This window comes from Mastomys coucha, unplaced genomic scaffold (genome assembly GCF_008632895.1).
Source record: "Mastomys coucha isolate ucsf_1 unplaced genomic scaffold, UCSF_Mcou_1 pScaffold16, whole genome shotgun sequence".
Taxonomy (NCBI): domain Eukaryota; kingdom Metazoa; phylum Chordata; class Mammalia; order Rodentia; family Muridae; genus Mastomys; species Mastomys coucha.
In genome coordinates this window covers 19425324-19448238 of record NW_022196898.1, presented here as the reverse complement: position 1 = coordinate 19448238, position 22915 = coordinate 19425324, and the positions used below count along the sequence as shown (strand labels likewise).

The 22915-nt window shown below is 41.7% G+C and overlaps 1 long non-coding RNA gene across 1 annotated transcript; it reads right to left on the bottom strand.

Moving 5' to 3' along the window:
* Positions 1–3277: 3277 nt before the first annotated feature.
* On the bottom strand, positions 3278–21399 carry LOC116094056. Its single transcript, XR_004119950.1, has 5 exons — positions 21344–21399; positions 20641–20810; positions 20349–20450; positions 10858–10936; positions 3278–3389 (listed from the first exon to the last, which is right to left on the bottom strand). It is a non-coding gene; the product is annotated as an uncharacterized LOC116094056 (long non-coding RNA).
* Between the last annotated feature and the right edge of the window lie 1516 nt (positions 21400–22915).

Here is a 22915-nt window from a genome sequence, read left to right as displayed (position 1 = left end):
AAAAAAAAAAAAAAAAAAAAAAAAAAAAAAAGATGCTACAGGTGTCATGAGGAATGGAGAGAAGAAAGACAGATAGATCAAAGTCACTTCAAAGAATTCGATAATGAAAGTAACAGATAAAGATAAACCAACATAAGAATAGCTGATATCCCAGAGAAAACTTCATGATCAAAATAGGAAATGCATTTTAAAAACTAAATAAAGGGCTTGAGAGATTGCTCAGGGGTTAGAACAATTGCTGACCAAGGGGGATGATATGAGTCTATATCCCCATACACCATGGAAAACCAAGTGTGTAGCACATGTCTGTAAACTTGGCAATCCTATAATGTGATGAGAGATGAGGACAGAAGATTCTTTGGAAGACTGCAGGCCAGCTAACCTGGCATACATAGTAGCAAACAAAAAGAGACCTTGCCCCAAATAAGTTGGAAGGCAAGGATCAACGCCTGAAGTTGTCTTCTAACATCAACATGTGTATCATGGCTTAATCACTCATAGAGATTAAACAAAAATTAACTGCTGAGGTATGCTGGCAACAAGCCTAGTGGCAAACCACTGTCTCAAAGGACTAAGTTTGAGAATGAAGAGTTAGAACACGTAACGTCCTCTGGCCTCTTCACACACAGGGGCACACGCACTTCTACACACACATGTATGCACAGACCATACAAGTATGTCACATACACACACACACACACACACACACACACACACACACAGACAGACAGACATAAGCAGGAGATACTAAAACTTGCTTTCTGCACAGGTGGGAAAGCAGGCTATGTGCCAGCAAAGCAAGACAGTGGCCATTTGCAAAAAAGGAAGAGAGCTCTCCCCATAAATCTACCCTCGATGGCACGTTCATCTTGGATTTTGATCTCCAGAACTTGGAGAAAATAAATATCTATTTTAAAATGATCCAGTCTTCCCTGATTGTGTGTGTGTGTGTGTATGAATGTGTGCCTGTATGTGAGTGTGTATATGTATGTGATGACAACTAATTTAGACTAATTGGAACATCTATAAACTTTGTAAAACCTTCTTGATCATGGAACCAAGTCAATCACAAAACAATTCAAGATTTGAAGTCTCAGCATTGAAAAGGCCACAATGAAAGGACAAGTGGCAAGCATTGTCTCTATTTAACCCTGAGATAAAGGATGCTTGAGGGCTCAGCCCTAAACAAGACTAATAACCTGTGAGGGTTTGGAAACAGTAAGGATGAAGGGGCAGAACGAACCAGGTGTGGTGGTGCTCACCTTTAATCCCAGCACTTGATAGGCAGAGGCAGGCAGATCTCTGTAGCTTCGAAACTAGCCTGGTCTATATAGCAACTTCCAGGCCAGCCTGGGATATATAGAGAGACTCTGTTTTGCTTTGTTTGGGGCTTTTCTAAACAAGGGGTTAGAAAGAATGTAAAGGTCAGAAAGCAGGAAGAAAGGCTGTGAGATGCCATCTTCCAGACCTCAGGCAGCCATGGCAACCCTGAACTCACAGCCACAGCTGTGTCTTCTGGCACTGGGTCCACATGCGTTAGCTCCACCCAACAGTCAGCTATGGCTGGGGAACTTGCTGACAAGGCCCTACCATGTCCTGTTGATTTATCAGCAACTCACAGATTATGTTAGGGAGAAGCCTACTATACAGTTGTGTACCAGTTAGTGAGCACACCAGCAAAGGTCCAGACCCAGGGTCATACGGATGGCCCTAGTTAGACACTGTGGGACATAAAACAAAAATTATGATTATGGGGAAGGGATTTGGAGGAAGAGGGCAAGCTGGTAGGGGTCTAAGGGGAGAGCAGAGGGTAGCCAGAATGCATTATAAACCTGCGTGAAATTGTCAGAGAATAAAGTTTATTAGTAAGAAGATGAAAACTCAAATTATAAAAATGAAAAAAAAAGCAAGCCATGTGATCCACAAAAGAGAATTAGAGGCAGCAATGCCAGTTGGTATAAATTTAGTGGCTTACATGATGTAATTGTTACTAGGATGACTTCAAATTCTTAATGCTTCTCATAACCTTTTGTCTTAATCTAAAGGGATCTAACACATGTCTCAATAGTAAAGAACATTCATCCAAACTCAACTATTCTCTTGAAGTTTTGCTTTTTAAAACCTTCTTATGTAGATGCAGGTTTATGGTCACATGAAAGATAATTCAGAGATAGCTTTTACTTTAAAATCAATAATCAATAATAAAAGAAACAAGAAAATTAAATAATCAGCTGAACTATGTTTGGGACAGAGGGCTGTAAGGATCACATTATGTTTACACAATAGGATGGTGACATAGGTCTCCAACATGGGCCACAATGGCTAATGGTAGGCATCTTTGAGGGCTCAGAGTAAGCACAAAATGGCTGACACTGAACGTCAGGGAACCCAAAAGCAAACAATAACACAAGCTGCTATGTAACTATTCCTGCTGGATGTCACTTCTGTGTGACTTATGTATAAATTTGGCCTCGGTCGGAGGTATGCATCTTTGCCTTCACCAGCACCCATCATGGTACCAGCACGTCTAGTAAGTAACATAGATGTCAATAAATAATGTATGTCTTATTTATCCATGGCTCCTCATGATCTCCTCAAACTCCCGGCCTCCTGTGAGCCTCCTCCTCTGCTGGAACGAGAGCGTGAAATCTACAACATCTTGGTTCATACATTCTAGTTCAGTTCTACTCTGTAGACCTAAGCTCAGCTTATACATTTCATTCTACCCTCATGGCCTTGAGAGCATTACTAATTACTAATATTAATTCTATAATTCTATGGCCAATAAAATGATATCTAATTTGAATTTCAGGTATCTGTTTTCTATAAAAGTTTAGTTATAATCTTAAGGTATTCTACTATTGCTTATTCAAGTAAAATGAAGTACTTTTTACAGGCTTTGATTTCTCCTGTTCTTCCTTTCATGAGAGTAAGAGTATATGGCATATGTGTATGTGAAACTGCTTCATGTATTAGGGGGCATGTCTGTCTCTATGTACATACTTGTGTGAGTGTGTGTCCACATGTGAATGGAGTGTTAGTAGGAGAGACTGACTCCAATTATTCTCACATGAGCTATGGGAATAATATTCACCAATAATAATACAGATTATTTCAAGATACCAGGATTTAGACATTGGCTGCTTTACTTCAATAATTTCTGTTAGTAGAAAACACACACTCATTTTTAAGAGGAAAAAATCTATATCACTTTATTTATTTATTTGTGTTTGTGTGAGAAAGGGAGGCATGTATGTGCATGCCACAGTGCATGTATAATGATCTCAGGGTAACTTGCAGGAGTTTGTTCTCTCCTTCCATCATTTGGGTCCTGGGAATCGAACTTGGGTCATGGGGCTTGGTCTTACCTGCTGAGCCTCTTGCTGACCCTAAAATGTTTAGAAAAAAAATAATGTGTTATAAATATAGATGGGTCTCAAAAGATTCACACCAATATGGAGAGTGTTAAGTTACAGTGTTAGATCAACAATGAAGAGCACCTGCTGCTCTTTCAGAGGGCCGAGGTTCAGTTCCTAGCACTTACTGCTAGGTGATTCACAATCATCTGTAACTCCAGTTTCAAGGGCTGATGCCCTCATCTGATCCTTAGTGGCACATGGTACACATACATACATGCAGACAAAACTTTCAATGCACATAAATAGATCTATGAATAATAAATAATAAATAACTAATTTAGCTGAGCAGGTTGGTGTTCACCTTTAACCCCAATATTGAGGATGCAGAGGCAAGAGGACCTCTATGAGTGCAAGGCTAGCCTGGTCAGCATAGCAAGGTCAAGGCTAGCCTGGTCAACAAATTAAGGTCTAGGACATCCATTGCTACATAGAGAGATCCTATCTCAAAACAAACAAACAAAGACTATTATCTCTGGCAGGCAGGGATGGGATAGGAATCAGCACATAGACTTTATAAATTCCTAGGAAGGAAACAGTAAAGGAAAAATAATTTCTCTCATATTTCAAGTCCAAAGGAAAGCTGTGTAGGTGGGGACCTCAGGGCTCTGCACCATCCTTTCTAGCTTTATTCTCCTTCTGGGTGTTTTCCTTACCTGAAGTCACAAGTTTGCCTTTAGGAATTTTCTCCAAATCCAACCATAAAAAAAGAAAGAAAGAAGCAAAGGAAAGAAGGGAGGGAGGGAGGGAGGGAGGGAGGGAGGGAAGGAGGGAGGGAGGGAAGGAGAGAGGGAGGGAGGAAGGATAAAAAGAAAACAATGTGTGTGTCTTTTTGTCAGGGAAGACATAGCTTTCCAGGGACCCCTCCCCCATTGACTTAAATTTGTATTCCGCTGACCAGAATTATCTTGTACAACCATGCATGGCACATGGGCAAACGCCCCCAGTGAGCAACACTATCTGATGTTGTATAAGCTAAGTGTTGTATATACACTTCTCTGTATTGTTTCAGTTTTCTTAAGATTATACTTATGTAATATGTGCTGAAAAGTAACCTTGTGTATAGAAGATAGAGGGCATTCCAGAGAGCAAATAGCTCAATGAATCTAAAACCTCTAAGTATGTGCGAGTATTTCAAAAACAACTGTCTATAATTATACATTTACTTTAACTAAAAATCAGTTGCTAAAATGGTACGAACTGTTCCATTTCTCACGTAGCATGATTCATTGTTTCTAAGAAGCAATGTTTCAATAAGCTCCAGGCTAGACCCCAAGCAAATCTTCATGACTCCAGGAAACATGAGTTGGATTCTCTTATGGCATTCGCTCACCCCCGCCCCCGCCCCTGCCCCAGGTAGATGGGCAACGAGCTGGACAGATTCTGGTGGAAGGAGTGGAAACAGTATAGGCTTTGTCTTAGCTACTTTTCTACTGTTGAGACAAACACCATGACCCAGACAATCTATAGAAGAAAGGCTTTACTTGGCTTAAGGTTCCTGAGGGATAATAGTCCATGATAGCATAGCCAAGGGAGCAGCTGCCAAGTGGCTGGAGTAGCCCAGAGCTTAAATCAGGCAAATCACAGGCAGGAATCATAGGGCTAACTCAAAATGAGTCTTTTGAAACCTCAAAGCTGAGCTCCCAACCCCACACTGCCCACACCTCCTACATCTACCCAAATAGCTTCATCAACTGGGGACTGAGTAGTCAGAAGTCTAAGAATGTGGGGGATGTGTCTCATTCACACTGCTCCAGGCTTATGTTTTATTCTCAGGTTTATACTTGCAATTTGAACTAGTTAATGTTGCAGGGGAAAGCTCCCTTCGATCGCCCCACGACCATTTTTTATTTGAAAGGATGCCTGTCACCTCAGTCCCTGGTTTCTGCACAGGCTTCCCTTTACCTGTTTGTAATCACAAATGAGTTTCTACTTTGTGAACTGGAAACTAATCATGACTGAGGGAAACTAATGCAAACATTTTCTTATTTATAAAATCAAATAAAAAAACAGCGCATTGAGGTCTGAGAGAGTAAATAGAACAATGAGTTGTCTCAGTGTGCTGTTTGAAATTCTGGGCTTGAGGGTAACAGATTTTCTAGTTCTGTTTTTACTTTCTATTTAAATTTTTTTCTTACATTTACTCTGTGCGTGTGTGTGTGTGTGTGTGTGTGTGTGTGTGTGCACATGTACATATGTATATGTGTCACAGTACATGTGTGGAGGGGTTCTCTCCTTCCTTCTACCATACATGTAGCCTCATATGGTAGGCGAGCTTAGATTATGTAGTGAATTCCAGGCCAGCCTCTCACTGGCCACAGAGAGACCATTTCAAAAGCCAGCAACAAAACGACATCTATTGCTTTCAATGAGTCCTGACCATCTTCCAGCCAGATGCTCTGTGAGACTTCTGTGTACCAGTGTCCTTCACTTAAATAAATGGAGGTAGAATTGTCATCTCCTGCACCTGAGAGATCTCTAGGAATACACTCTGCATTGTGCTTTGCTCATTAAGTGCTTATCAAACTGAACTATTAAAAAATGCCAACTTGAGTAGAATTTCCTTGAGCCAAGCTGGGACCAAGCCCCTGGATATAGGACATCAGCATTCTCTGTATAACAAATGACAAGTTGTCCCAACTGAGCTCAACATGTCTGCAAGAAGACAGTCTTTTTTGTACTATTCTGAAATCTCTGATATGTATTCTATTAAAAAATCAAGAGTCATTTCTCCAGAGTAATAAACATGTATTGCCTTGGCTATTAAAAAATGAATAATTCAATATTTTATATCTTTTTTCCAGATTTTCAGTAATCTTGGGGTCAACTTGCTATAGATCAATAAAATGAACAGAATTACTAGAAGGCTACATATAAAATATTTACCAGCCAAAACCTGTGAACTGCAGTAGTCACAGGAGACTTGATTAAGTTATATGGAATTCTGTAAAATGAATTAAAGATTCTAGCTACCCTGAATAAAAGACACAAAGTCCTGGTATTTTATTTGCAAGCTATAAGGTTAGATTGGGCAGGGTGTGAACTACTCTAACTTATGCCTCAGTCATGTGCCCCCTGTTACTTGCTGTTTGAGACTCGCCCAGGTTACGCCTGTCCTCAGGGTCCACTGTGCTCATGGTCCATCTCCTCTCTCCACTTCCTCTCTCCTTTTTTCTTCTGGTCTCCCCCAAAACCCCTCACTCAATCCTCAAGTCCCACCTTTCTCTCTCTACTGCCCAGTCACAACCTCTAGCCTTTTATTAACCAATTAACTTTAAATTGGGGAGCAAGGTTTACAAAACAAAAACTGATGTGCTGAGAATTTGCTCCTCTGGAGGCAACCAGATCTTGGGGGCCACTATTTAGCATTTGAATACATAGCAGCACCTATATAGCCAGTGCCTATATAAAATGAGAGATGACTCATGGGAAAAGTTGGCCATGATGGAGAGAGTCCATTTTGAAACCTTTTGTGGACTAGGATAAATTACAAACTCATTAGTGCTGAAACAAGAAGTATTTTAAATATGAAGTTGAGTTTCCATAATACCATAGAGGCTATTATCAGAGGCAAAACTTAAGAATACATTGTTTCTTACAATTACCTTTTTGGATGTAAAGAGCACAAAAATATGACATGAAGCCTGAGCAGTGATTGTCATTTACCACAATGAGAAAAAGCTAGACAACCACTTTATTGTTTCTGTGAAAGATCATTTTTCTCTGTTTTCTATTCTTTCCTCTTTCAATTTTACTTTAGTTTTCCTCTCTCTCCCTTCCATGAGGGGTTTGGTGGCTCGATCTCGGGTTTTCAGGCTTGAGGAATAAGAACTTCTGCTCTTCTGAGCCATCTTTCTGGCCCTCAACTTTATTTTTCATGTGGGTATTTGCTCAATCAGTTGTGCTCAGTACACTGAAATGCAGAATCCAGACCGTTTGGTCCAGATAAATAGAAAATGTTAAGGGCCAGCGAGATGGCTCAGTGGGTAAAGGCACTTCCTGTCACTTGTAAGGACCTAGGTTTGAGACTTCATGGACGGGGAGGACTGACTCCTGAAAACTATCCTTTGAATTTCAAAAGTGCTCTACAGCACATATATATTGCTGCATGCACTTGTCTATCCTAGTAGGTCTACAGTATCAGGGTTAAAAGCTGATCATGGACAAGAGGCATTATGACTCCAAAGGGAGTTTGTCTCCTGGGGATTTCAGTAAGTTGTGGGCATCTCCTAACTTGGATGTGTTCCAGATTGATCTCTGCTAAGTCTGTGGAGAGATCTGCATGCTTTATTCAGGCATAAAGGTGCCCTAAGAAATATTTCGTTATAGCTAACACTGAGATTGAATATTATTTCCTGGCCTTCACAGTGCTTCAATAACCCTAATAGATTTCCTAGCTGCAATTAGCTGGGAATTTTTTTTAATAAAAATACATCTTTAATAATAATAATAATTACTATTGATCCACATCAGGCTGAATGTTGACTGAGATAGGTGGCTCACACACCATCCTGTAAAGCTTTACAGCTAACTCCAGACAGTGCTCTCCCTCAGCTAGACCGGCTTGCAGGTAGGAAGGCAGTGCAGCATGAAGAGCACATGGCACTTGTGTCACAGGTAAGGAATGCAAGCTGAAGATTGGCCAGTCCTGTGTCAACACTGTAAAAGTTGTCCCACTGCAATGACACTCCAATCCCGAGAGAATGAGCTCCCAGCTGGCCAGGCTGTCTCTGGACAGAATCTTAGAGCTGGCAAGCAGAAGTCTTTCTAAAGTATTAGCGGCCCTTCAGCTTCTTCATTTTCCCCCCAGCCACCTTGTTCCTCACACCAATGGCGCCCTCCTTATCATCATCATCTCCTGCGTCCTCTCCTCGCTTCCGTTTCTTCTTTTCTCCATGTTCCCTTAACTCCATTTGGGCAAATCTCTGGGCTTCGTTCACACATTCTGTGAGCATCATGACCTTGGATCCCTTAATAAGTTTAGCTGGGAATTTTTACTAAGCTGTCTTACCAGACAGGGTGTCTCAAGAATCAGAGATAGCAGTTAGGCACTTCTTATCAGAGCAGTCTCACACAGAAAGAAAAACGGTTTTATTGCCAGTGAGAAGTTAGAAGTTGTAGAGCTCCCATCACTAATTATTTATGTTACAGCCAAGGAATGCTACCTTCAGCTACTTGCCTCAGACAGACCCTGAGAGTTTACCTTGGGGCTGCCAGGACAACCTAGCCCAAGTAAAAAGACACCACTGCTCCTCCGCCTTGCACCTGGCTGTTTGATTTTACTGACCTTGATGTAGCCATCTCCTGCCTATATGACTTCTGTAGTTTGCCCTGTTTTCTGTATAAGCCTGATTTCTATTTTGTACAAATTGCATTCAGTTACAGCACTCCCTTGTGTCTGTTTCTGTTTGTCATTTCTTCGCCAACACCTTGTCTACCTGACTAGGATCCTGTTCCCTCGTGGGTTGAGGGAGGCCCAGACTGGCCAGCCTGTGGCAGTATATCACACACGCACACACACACACACACACACACACACACACACACACACACACGATGCTTTTTTGTTTTTTGTTTTGGTTTTTCGAGACAGCCTTTCTCTGTGTTATCCTGACTGTCCTGGAACTCACTCTGTAGACCAGGCTGGTCTTGAACTCAGAAATCCACTTCCCTCTGCCTCTCAAGTGCTGGGATTAAAGGCATGTGCCATCACTGCCTGTCTCAACGCATTTTTAAAAAAACTGGAATGTGTTAGCTCTTCTCTACACCATTCATCTCTGGTGGGGAAAATGAAGAAATTAAGAAATGATATTACCTTCCAGGAGGAGCTTACATATATACGCACACAGGGAGACATCATTTATGAAGAGCAACAGGGGTAAGTTGCAGGGGCTTTAAAAAGTAAATAAACAAAGCAACAATGCCCCGGCACTCTTCAGTCTTTTTGAATCTTTGCTTTCAGCTTACCTGTCTGAAAGGGTTTCATGTAGTCTCAATCAGTGCCGCAAACTGAAGCAGATCAGATCTAGCCCACTGATTGCTAAGGCATCAAATTGAAGCACCAGTGGGGTCATGCAGGGCAGTGGGATCTGGGTCCCGACACTACCCACATTTGCCAGCCCATTCTCTCCTTGCTTGTGAACTCTCAGTATACCAAATGTGGCCAGAAGAACGTGTTCTGAGTAACTGAGGTATGTGATATTTCTCATTTAGAACCCGTGATACTTTGGGTCAATGCTTCATCTAGATTCATTATAAACATTATATCAGGGAAAGGATCTGGATGGCTAAGAACTGATCAAAATTATGTTTAAGCTACTGTTGTGTGACTGACTTTTCCTGGGGAGATATGAATGACTTATTCACTCTAGATAAGACACCAACAACAGACCATGGAAACAAGTCCACCCAAGTCCAGCTTGGTGAGTCTATAGACGTATGGGTCATTTACAGGGTTGTACCTGATGCAAAGACAGATGTATCACCAATAAGCATATGCTAATATGGATGATAGCTCAAGACATCCTGCGTGCTGGAGTCCCCTGCCCAGCTCGCAGGCAGCTCCACTGAAGTCTTCTCTTCTTAGATATTGTTTGCTACTTGTATAACTTTAGGAAGGAGCCTCATGTGTACTGAGACTTCCTGAGCTTCCCAAGCCTTTCTTCCTCGGTTGCCTATCTAACAAGACTCCCTCCTACTTCTAAGAGAAGGGGTGTTTCCATTTAGAATAGCCACCTAATGATGACTGGAGAACGAACTTTTAATTTTTTAAAGGTACATGTGTATATATGTGTGCGCACACGTGTGAACATGTGCTTCCTGTATACATGTATGTATGTGCATGAGTCCCTTTGGAAACCAGATAATACTGGGTGTCTTGCTCTCACTTTCTGCCTCCCTCTGTTGAGTTATAGTCTCTCACTGAACCTGAAGCTAGAGGCAGCCAACCCCAGTGGCTCCCCTGTTTCTCCTTCTCAGCCCTGGGATCACAGGCACTTGTGATCATTTTTTTACACGGCTACAAGGGATTTCAACTCAAGTCTTCATGTTTGTACAGCAAGCGCTCTTACCCAATAGACCAACTACCCAGCCCAACATTTATCTTTTTTCAACTTCTACTGCTAATTTTGATCTTCCTGCAAGGCCAGGTGATTTGCCAAATGGGAGAGGGGAGGCTTTTAACAGCCACGTGTACAAGAGACTGTGTCTGTGGAAGTCAGCCATCTTTCCCCCTCAAGCTGCGGAGTGTGTTCTCAATTCTCTAGTAAGCAAAGCACCAACAGCTGCTTGCAGAGAGGGTGCATCTCTAATCTCTCATGGTTTTCTCTCCCAAAGACCACCCCGACCGGGGTTGAGTATCTACATTTTCACAGGGTAGCCAACCCTACGCAGGGTGGTGTCATCGCTCCTGGCTCACAGGTAGCTGTGTCACCAGCCTTACCTTTCATCATGCAAGAGACCATCACAGGAAGGTGTGCCAGGGGCTTCTGCCAGCACCAACATCATACCTCCTGAATGACCTGTAAGGCACGAGGCTATTTTTATTTAGTGTTGCCTCCAAAGAGGAGTTTATTTAATTGCAATATATTTACTAGCCATCTAACTATCAGCAGATAGATACAGACAGGTAAAGATAGATGATAGATAAGAACAGTAGAGAGATAAAAATTGATTTAGGTACCTCGCTCCTGTTGATCTCTGCTGCGTTGATGCCAACACCTTGTCCCTTACATGAGAGTCACAGTTCCTGCTCCCTTACAACTATTTATGGAACTAAGCTGAGAATACAGGAAGTAATTTCCCTTTGGGGACCTGGTTCAGATTCCAAACTGGTCACCTCCCTGAGTGAGTGCTCAGAAATAAAAGCTTTCATTTTTTAAGCTTCTGGTGAGTTTTTTCAACTTCCACCTCAAACCCAACAATTTATTTTTTAAGTCTTCAAATTTCTTTGCCCATGATTTCCAGAAGAACTTTCAAAATATATTATACAATTTTAGGTTAACTAAAAATTTCAATGTAATATCAGGTTACTGTAATTTTTGATATGCAATAACTACTGAGACTTTAGAATGAAATGTCACTGTTTTAGAGGAATTAAATATAAACAACATGATAGCTATTTGAAAGTCACCAGCATTCACTAAAAATACTAGTGGATGTTTAACATTTAAAAGTTCTATATAGCCAGGCGATAATGGCACACACCTTTAATCCCAGCACTTGGGAGGCAGAGGCAGGTGGATTTCTGAGTTCAAGGCCAGCCTGGTCTACAGAGTGAGTTCTAGGACAGCCAGGGCTATACAGAGAAACCCTGTCTCGAAAAAACAAAACAAACAAACAAAAAGTTTTATATAACTTCTTTCTCCTTGAACTTATATTTGCATCTACTTCCACTGCTAAGCTTAATTCTAGTATGCTTTATTATATGATTAAATGTCCATTATTATCAATGTCTCACATTTCTGTGCAACAATATTATGTATATTAAACTCTGCATATATAAGACTTTAAGGTTTAATACATCTGTATTGATTAGTATTATAATTACTACATAAGTACAAATGGCTAAATTAACATTAAAATACCTTTATAAATTTAAGAAATAAATTAAAATATTTAATGGAGATTTAGCCCACATTAAACTGCATGGCACTTTTAAAATACCATATCCCAAGGGTAGCAGGGAGGCTCAGCACCTAAAGGCATTTTGCAGTCAAGTCTGATGATGATGGTGGAGTTTGATTCCTGGTATGCACATAGTGGAAGGAGGGAAACCTTTGAGTCTTGTAATATTACCAATGTGCCAACTACATCGAAAGTTAACTCAGAACAAATAAACCATTGGCAGTATGTATGTGTGAGCTGATGACGGTATTTATGTGCAGTTTCCTTTTCATACTCTGTCATACAGATGTGTCCTCTAGCATGTAAAACTGACCTTATCTATCCAGTCATCTGATACACAGGACGATGCTGATATAGACACACAGCTCTGTCCTCAATGGGAGAGATTATTCTGGAACTAACTATGAATGACCATAACCTGGGAAACACAGATTTAATTTGCCCTTAATACTATGCTCCAACACAGCAAAAGTTGCATGTGATTTTTATAATAGAACAAAGTCATAAACCTAGGCACATTTAAAACACATTGGTCCAACTGTTGGACCCTGAATGCTACAATACTGACCTGTTAGACAAGATGTATCCACTGGTGTAACAGTGGCAGTAAGGTTCTGAAGGTGACCGCTTTCTAACTGGATCTGATGCCTCGTCCATAGGAAAGAATTCCTAACAAATTGTAAGCCAGGCTAAAAACCCATGGCTCAAGAAGGCATAGGCCCTAAGAACGTGTTTCGGGGGGTAGAGGTGTGTGGGAGCACTACTACTGTTGTTTTGCTAAATGGACATGTTGTCAAAATGCTTTTGAAGTATTTTTTGTTTATATACATAGATTGGTGCTTCCTTCAGCCTTAGCTAGAGAAGCCTCTCTCTACAGTGGCCAGCACTGCAGAAGACATATAATGGGTTAAAGTGACAAGAATAAGTGTTGAGTATTCTGCCTTCTTTCTATCCCTGCACCTAAGGAAACATCAAGGCAGAGCAAACAGAAGGAATTTAAGAGCTAGAAGATGAGGAAGCATGTTATGAAATGCTATCTTCTGGACACGGCATGACTCTTGTACTCATGAACTCACTGCAGGAGAGTTACATGTCAAAATCAAGCCAACAAGATCAGGCAACACTCTAGCAGGCAGCAAAACGGGACAAAAGATGACACGAAGGTGGAAAACGGACTTGGGCGGAGGTGTCTGGCAGTCACATGAGGAAGACGTTGCTTGTATGATCAAGATACGTTGTGTACATGTATGAAATAATCAAATAATACAAAAAAGATATTCTACAAAAAGAACACTGAAGTAGGTTGTTGGGAACATCTGGCAGGCAGGTGTTTCTGTGAGGGGCCTCAGATGCTATCAGAATGATGAGAATGGAAACAGAAACTAGCCTGTACGGTTAGGGCAGAAACTTTTGCTTCTTGCCCTTAGTTCTCTTGGCAGTTCTGTTCTCTCCAGAGGTCAGACATGCCAAAAGTGATGAGGTAAACTTATATGTACTTTGGTCTCTTGTTATCTTTCTTCTTTTATGCAATATTAAAGAAACACATCAGGCTGGGCGGTGGTGGTGCACGCCTTTAATCCCGGCACTTGGGAGGCAGAGGCAGGCAGATTTCTGAGTTCAAGGTCAGCCTGGTCTACAGTGTGAGGTCCAGGACAGCCAGGACTATACAGAGAAACCTTGTCTCAAACAAAACAAAACAAAACAACACATCTGCCTAGGAGCTCCATGTCCAGGAAGCAGTGTCAATCTGGCACTGGAGGCCTGGATGCTTTTTGGAGAGCTGCCACTAGCTCAGATCAAGTGTGACTCTTTCTGCTTCAGATACTCCTTCAGAGGAGTACCCAATGTCATTCCACAATCACAGAAGTTCTCATTATTAGTCAGCCTTATAAATGTTCCTACAGACCCAGGTTGTTGTGGTCCCCCACTGAGCTCATGATTCCTCTTGTTGGCAAACAATCACATTTACAGGGACTAAATATTGTTTTAAGCCCCATTCTGTTATGATTTGGTAAAGACAAGACACTGTGGTCAAGAAAGCAGTCTTCAGGAGAGAGAAAAGTAAGGAGTGAGGGCTGGAGAGATGGCTCAGTGGTTAAGAGCACTGACTGCTCTTCCGAAGATCCTGAGTTCAAATCCCAGCCACCACATGGTGACTCACAACCATCCGTAATGAGATCTGATGCCTCCTTCTGAGGTGTCATTGGGAGGTGAATCATGAGAATGTGGCCATAAGGATAGGCCAATTGGAGTAGAAGTGGCCCTGGCAAAAGACGGCAAGTTATATCTCAGGGTTATTGATAGAGGAGGAGACAAAAGAGCATAGAGGGTCGATATCTGCCCAGCTCCAGTGCTTTAAGGCTTATCATAAAGGTTTTGTGTCTTTTATTTGGGAATTCAATGATCTAAGGTACAGGAGAAACCACCAATAAATGTTTATTACTACAGATGGAGCCTCTCAGGGAATAGTGGTTCTAGGCTGCTCTTGTCTATGAATCCAGGCTGACAGACATACAAGCATAGCCTAAGGAGTCAATGGAACTGAAGGAGGAAAGCTGGCCAGCAATTTGTCTGTGCAGGTCTTCTGAGGACAGCTCTCACACACATACACACCCTGCCCAGATTAGCAGGGGTTGCTCCTGCATTCACTTATGTCTGTCTCACACAGAGCACCTGTGTAACCAGGCTGTCAGTGGCAAATATAGCTGTCAACAGCGTCTTTACATGTTGCCTCATTGCGATAAGGCTTTGACCAACAATGAGGCATCAAAGGCTCAGTGTGTCCCTGTGAATCCACGACCTGCGCAGTCACAGTAGAAGTCGTTTCCTCCATCCACACAAAGACCTTCATGGAGACAAGACTGACCGGCACATGCATCAAAGTTGAGTTCACAGTGGGCCTTGAATTTCTTATACACCCTCCTCCCACATGCTGGCATTATCGACATAAGCCACCAGGATAGGTTTATGCATTGCTGTTGACGGAACCCATGGCTTTGCGCATGCTAAGTGAGGACGCTACCACCATAGTACAGTCCTATGTTAGTCAGAGTTCCTAGAAGAACAAACCTTATAGAACACACACATACACATACACACACACACACACACACACACACACACACAATACAGGCTGTGGTACAGTGAACCCAACAATCCAACAAGGGTTGTCTACCAATGCAAGGTTCAAGAATCCAGTAGCTGAGATATCCACAAGGCTGGATATCTTAACTGGTCTTCAGTATATGCCAGAATGCCAAAGAAATAGTCTCTAGAGCAGTAACGGAATGGACTTGCCCATTAAGAGCAAGAGCAAGCAGACAGAGAACAGGCTTCCTTCTTCCATGTCCTTTGTATTGGTGGCCACTAGAAGGGGTGGCCCAGATTCATCATCTCTCCTCCAAAGACCCTGATTAAGAGTGGGTCTTTCCACTTCAAATTATTTAATTAAAAGAAAAACTCCTTCATGGGTTTATCAAGCTAATTGAACACCAATAACAGCTATCACAAGTCCCTCCCCTTCTTTATTATTTTTTAAAATTTAAGCTAACCGTACAATATAACACACCTTAAATATTCACTTAGTCAATAACTATGAGCTCTTAAGGTACAATGCTCTTAAGGCATTGTAAATGTAGTCACTGGAGACTGATTTCGTGGTTGTTGGATTAAGTAGAGTCAATTGAAATCTTTACATATTTTTAATACGAGTCAATGAAGTTAAAGTTACTTTAAGTTACTCAGAGACACGAGTACTTCATAGAGCTTCCCTGAAGTTTCTTTACTTGTTGCAGCTGAACATTTTATTTTTTTATTTTTTTATTTTTTATTATGAATGACACTTTATTCAGTCATTTTCTTTACAACTGAAACTCTGGGAATTCAAAATTAACATCCTCACCTGTGAGCTTCTTGTATACACCAGAAAAAGCTTCAACCTTGTGCTCCACGTTGTTCTGCTGTGCTTTGTCTAAATGAACTTTTTTTTTTTTTTTTTTTTCCCGAGACAGGGTTTCTCTGTATAGCCCTGGCTGTCCTGGAACTCACTCTGTAGACCAGGCTGGCCTCGAACTCAGAAATCCACCTGCCTCTGCCTCCCAAGTGCTGGGACTAAAGGCATGTGCCACCACTGCTGGCATAATCTGTGAATTTATGATATGTTCTAAGGCAGCATGAGGAAAACTTAGAGTTCCTGAGAATAACTTAGAAACAACCTTTGGCTCCTACATTTTTGCATTTCTTTTTGAATTTGCTATGCTACCTACTATTTTTTCCAACATGCCTAATTGTGTGTGTGTGTGTGTGTGTGTGTGTGTGTGTGTGAATGCATGTTTAGGGATAATATTTTGGACCACATTAATATATAGTAATTGATGCCTCCTTTTCTTTTGAAAAACAGCAATTAATTAAAATCCATATAGTTTAAGAATTTGAGAGTGAAGGAAAACAGCTATATAAGACTTTGACTAAGTCATAACTAAATAAAATATTAATTAATTGGGTGGGGGAGTTCCCTCATAGAGGCAGAGGGAGAGGGATTAGGATGGGGGCTCCTGGGGGAGACCTGGAAAGGGGAAAACATTTGAAATGTAAATAAAGAAAATATCAGCCGGGAATGTAACTAAAGAAAATATCAGCCGGGCAGTGGTGGCATATGCCTCTAATCCCACTACTTGGGAGGCAGAGGCAGGCAGATATCTGAGTTTGAGGCCAGCCTGGTCTACAGAGTGAGTTCCAGGACAACAAGGGCTACACAGAGAAACCCTGTTTAGGAAAGAAAGAAAGAAAGAAAGAAAGAAAGAAAGAAAGAAAGAAAGAAAGAAAGAAAGAAAGAAAGGAAGGAAGGAAGGAAGGAAAAAAGAAAGAAAGGAAGAAAGAGAGAGAGAAAGAAAGAAAGGGAGAAAGAAAGAAAGGAAGAAAGGAAGGAAAAGAAAAGAAAGAGAGGGAAAACGCCCAGTTTTTTAAAAATTAACTAATTGAAAATTTAATTTTGAGTTTCTTTCCTGGTGGAATAATGTGAGTCTAGGACCTTCAACTGTTTCTTCTAGAAACTGAATCTGAAAAAGTCTTACAGTGTCTTTAAGAGCTGCCGATCTTCTAAAAACCAAGCGTCTCAGAGAGATAGTATACATCCAAATACTTGACTGGAATTCCAAATGCTTCTAAGTAAGGCACATTCTAACAGTGTTGCCTGAGAAGGCCAGGCTGATCCCATGACAGGCTTCAAGGAGAACGGGCCTAAATCTCTGTCTCCAAGAGCTGGGCCATTCCAGGCAAGTCCAGGCCTCAGAAGCTGCCCTGCCACCTGGCCTAAGGCAAGGACAATGGGTCAGCAGCAGTTTCCAGCCCCCACATACCATAGAGATGGACCCAACAGATTAACATAGAGGTCACCTACCCCAGAATTCCCTAATGTGCTTTAAATCAGGCCTGCAAGCTCACTTTGGGGGGGGGGGGGTGTCTCTATTCTAGTAATGAGAGACCCAGCATGCTGGACTTCTGCAGAATAAAACACTCTTTGCATTAACGTACTGTTTGAGTCCAGGGTACCATTCTTCGGCGAATCAAGAACCCTTATATATCAAGATAAAAGCAATGTATGGTTCGAGGTCTCTGTAAATTGAGCCAATGTTTACATTTGTAACAAACAAATAAACAACAACAACAAAAATGCCCTTATTGTAAACTCAAGGAGACCAAAAGGCAGACAAGGAAATGACTTCAGGACAGAACTGGGTTTTTATTTTTGTTTTGTTTTTCAGAAGAAGAACTTGTAAGGGGACTTTGATAAAAGAATCAGAGCCAGTTCTCTGCTTGCAGGCTGGGGTACTTACAAAGCAGAAAGTGGGAAGGAAAGATCAAAACTTTCTCATTTTGAGGCATCGCTAGGGGTTGTTAGGTAATAGCTGCAGATCTTGAGAAGTTGAGTTCGGGGTGTCTGTCAATAGTCCCTAGTTATAAAGAATTGCTTGGCCTCAGCCTGACAGTTCCAGCCACTTGCAGAAACGCCTGGATATTGGTATCCAAAACAATCCACCCTGTTTCTAGTCAAACAACAAAAAAAAAAGAAAAAGGAACTTTTTGGTAGCTACCCACAATTGTGTGCATATAAACTTTAAGATTCACCCACCCAAGGACCAGGCAACTTCCTGGAATGCTGGGAGTTGTCGTTCTTATAAAATAAAAACATCTCATGGGAAAATATGGTGGCCTATTGTTTTCACTGTCTCTAGGCCACTCGGCTGGGAACTCTAGGGAGTGAGTGATCCTGTCCAAAGCCCATCCTGGTCAGTATTTAATTAAAGACTTGCTTCAAATTTGGCTCAAATGGTGGAGCTTGTTTTTCTCAGGCAAATCTCAGGATTAACAATGCTAGTCCTCCAGCCCCTCTAAATGTGCCCATCCTTCACTTTGTGGGAAGGTTGAGGTCCCTTCTTATTTTTAATAAAGCAGTCTCACCCTGATGAGATCGAGTCTGTCTGCCTCTTTGCCTCATATTTATTTCCAGGGGTAACTCTGGGGTGGCGAGATAAAGGATGTCAGTTGGTAATAAACATCTATTGTGATCCTTTACTGGGGGTCACAGGAGAGGGAAGGCAGGAATGTAGAAAAACAAGATGTTTTAGTTCTGGAAATCCAACTTTCTCTGTCTGTCTCTGTCATCTCCCTGTCATCCCTCCCTCTCCTTTTCCCTCCCTCTCTCAATGATCATCATTAACTAAAATGGAGACATTTACAAACTAATGTGGCAGTAGCTAACATTCCCAACTCATTTTCCTGCACATCGGTGGAAAAAGTGGCCCAGTTTGGTTCTCGTAGATCTTCCCTGCTGGTCATGTGTGGAATTCTCATTGGCAACATCTTGGGGCAATCTCTGATAGGAACATTTTGGAGAAGGATGCTAATGAAATGTCTTACTTGGTGTCTTGGCTCAAAGAGTTTAGCCTCTGTTATACATAATGGGTTAGGCAGTTAAAAGACCAAGTGAAAAGCCTTTAATTTAGGGGCCAGGAAAGCAGCCCAGTTCAACAGCGGAGATCAGCAAGAAGACACAAGACTGATAGTAGTGGGACTTCAGAGAACGAGTGAGTTCAGTAGTTGACTCTACACGTATTTAGGAGACAGATACAAGTCTCCATGGCTGCTTCCAGTTGCAGTGGGAGCTAGGAAAGACTCAGGGTCCCCACTCTTGTTGACTTTTATGCATTGGAGGACAGTCAAAGGGACCCAGACAGATGAAATGAGATGCTCAATGGATCAGCTGAACAAAGATCAACAAGTGTGATGTTTGGTATGATCGTAGTCTGGTTTGTGTAGGTCTTTTATAAAGCAAAAGAGACATTTGAAGAATTATCACGCATACACAAACACAATTTTGTTTACAGTTAGAAAATGTATGATGGTCCTTTAATCTGATTACAATTGGAGATATTGTGATTACTACACCTGGCATGTCAGGAGCCCACACTTAGGGTTTATTTAATGGAAAGGCCTTTAAGGCCTGGAACATTTGAGCTTTATTTGTTTGTTTGTTTATTTGTTTGTTTGTTTGTTCCAGACAAGATTTCTCTGTGTAGCCCTGGCTGTCCTGGAATTCACTCTGTAGGCCAGGCTGGCCTCGAACTCAGAAATCCACCTGCCTCTGCCTCCTGAGTGCTGGGATTAAAGGCGTCCACTACTACCTCCTGGCCATTTGTGCATTTTTAAGTGTAGCTTATATTCTCTCTCTCTCTGTCTCTCTCTCTGTCTCTCTCTGTCTCTCTCTCTGTCTCTCTCTCTGTCTCTGTCTCTCTCTCTCTCTCTCTCTCTCTCTCTCTCTCTCTCTCTCTCTCTCTCTCTCTCTCTCTCTCTCTCTCTCTCTCTGTCACACACACACACACTCCTCAATTACTTTCATCTTTGGTTATATTTTCCTGCTGGGTGTTTAAAAGCATGGGGGTAATCACAAAACACAGCTTTTTTTGTTTTGTTTTTTGTTTTTTGTTTTTCCTGTTAAAGTCAGTTGGGGAACCAATCTTTTGGGAGAACTTGGGCTTGAAGGAACCTCAGCTATAGATGTAGCATAGATGAATTATATCTAATATTAAAGTGGATTGAAACCATAGTGTGTTTTGAAAAAGGCAAAGATAGATGGAGACCGGCATTCTACTTCAGACTAAAAGAGTTTAAATTCAGTACCCTCAAGATAGTTTCTAAAAGAACTACAATTGATTTTAATGTCAATTTTTCAAAAATTAGAATCAACTGAGTAGGATGCCTTACTGGAAGGATTGTCTTGATTGTCTTAAGTGAGGTGAGAAGACCTACCTTGAATGTAGGCCGAGCCCTCTGGTAGCAGCAGGTAAAAGGGCAGGGGCTTGAGAGCTGGCTCAGCCGTAGCTCTCACAGGGGTGGCTTGGTTTCCAGCACCTACGTGATAGGGTACAACCATCCATAACTCCAGTTCCAGGGATCCGAGTCTCTCTTTTAACCTCCAGAGGCACCAGGCACACATGTGGTTCATGTGCATATGCCTTGAAGAAACACTCAGACACATTAAAAAGTATAAATAATTCTTATTCAAGTGTTTCTATAGAGAGCAAGATAAGAGATAAATTACCTTGTGCTCGCTGCACCTCTCTCTGGTCTCTAAGGTGATTTACCCACCGCTCCTGCTGCTGCTGCTAATTCCTTTCCACAGTCATAACCAGCATGTCTAGCCTTTCCTTGTGGACTCAGGAACGGTGGATCTCCAGGCACCTTCCAGGTTCTCACACAGGATCGGAAGTGCTGAGGGAGAGACATACACAGGGGCAGACTCCGATTGCTAAGAGCCAGATTCGCACAGTCAGCAGCTACCAAGTTTTCAGCCTCGCAGCTGTGAGTCCGTGATTGTTAGTATTTTAACATATGCTGATGTAATGTGTTTACACCTGATAGGTTCAGTTCCTGTGAGAGAATGTTGCCCAATGTGATAGAAGGTAGGGGGCCCTGATTAAACAAACAGTCATACCAGAAGGTCTTAGCGTTGTCTTTGCCTGAGGCTCTAACACAATCAAGATCAGTATCATTTTTATCATTTTTTTTTTTTTTTTTTTTTTTTTTTTTTTTTTTTGGTTTTTCGAGACAGGGTTTCTCTGTGTAGCCCTGGCTGTCCTGGAACTCACTCTGTAGACCAGGCTGGCCTCGAACTCAGAAATCCGCCTGCCTCTGCCTCCCAACTGCTGGGATTAAAGGCGTGTGCCACCACCACCCGGCGCATTGATTTTTTTTTTTTAAAGTCCAGCAAAATTTAAATATAACAGGATTTTGAAGATTCAAACCTTTTCTTTTTGGCCAAGGAAGTCATCAGAATTAGTGAAATCATCTGGTTGTGTTTACATTGTAGGTCAGAACACAGTCCAGGAATGGAGTCATGTGAGGAGAATTCTGAGAGCTTGTGAGAAAACTCCAAGAAAACAAGCCGTAAAACCTGAGCTTCTCTAAAACATGGAATCGTCCTTGGAATGGGTTTCATGCTCCTCCCTGGTATGTGAGCAGATGGGTGTGAGCTTACTTCAGATTCCTGATTATTGCTTGCTGTTGTTAGTCAATTATTCCTGTATGGAAAAAACATGGGTTGTGCCACATGTGGCTTGCCCTGTGATTGTATACTGCTTGACCTAATAAGAACGTTAGTCATGTGACTATTTTAAAACCTCAGAGTATACATTAGTAAGCCAGGGGAGGACCTGATGTCAACAATGATAAGGATTTTATCACTGCTGTATTACATTACCCTTAACTAACAATTCATTTTTAAGAGTATCACAGACTCTATGTATTTTCAACTTTTATTTGCAGACTACTCTGTAAAGGATAGGAAATCGTTTTTTCAGCTGACAAGCTGTGGAATTTTTCTCATATGAACGGATGTTGTGATGACAGAACTTGTCCTGAAAGACTAGAGAATCTTAGAATGAGGGCATTTAATAGAAATGTATGTATAATGTGTAACCTTTACTTAAAGAAGGCAAAGGAAGTCTCTGTGAGCCAGGAATGTGGACTGGTCAGTTCCAGGAACAAGATAGCAGTCAGCTATTGAGAAGATAACATTGCCCAGAATAAGGAACAGGATAGCGGTCAGTCATTAAGAAGATAGCATTGACTAAACTACAGGATCTAATTAGTCCTAGGAGCGGTCAGCCATTAAGAAGATAGTGTTGACCAAACCACATTCCTCTAGACAATGAGTGTGCAGGATGACTTCCTTGTGACCAGACTCAGCTAGGTAGTGGGTTCCTTTGGAATTTTCCATTGTTCCCTTGTTATGTTTCCCTGGTAACCCCTTCACCCCCCTAGTTTGTCGTTTTTTCCTTTAAATACTGCTTACTCCTCTTGCTAGTGGTCGAACTCCTCTGACTGGCAAGGTCATGAGATCGACCCGATACCGGTATCCCCAATAAACCTCATGTGATTGCAGCAAGTTCGGTCTCTCGTGAGTCATTGGGTGTTCGCGTCATCCCGAGACTTGAGTAAGGATCTCCCCAGTTCTGGGGGTCTTTCAGTCCAACTTTTTCCCATTCCACAGTCAGATACTTATTTTATTGATGGTTCATCTAAGGACATAGGATGGATTCATGATCTAGATACTCATCAGTCTATTAGCACTTCTTTTTTTCTCAGCCCAAAACAGGTGGAATATGCTGTTTTTATTAATCTATTATGGCTAGTTCATAAACCCTTAAATATTGTTTCTGTTACTGTTCTAGTTCACATTGTGAACTTGAGAGACTGGGGACCTGAAGGAAACTGGCCCGCAGTTTCACTTCATTCCGTGGGTGATTTACGAACAGGGGAACTCGAGATTCTGTAAAATAAGCGGGTAGGGAGGAAAGAGAGACGACACCAGGAAA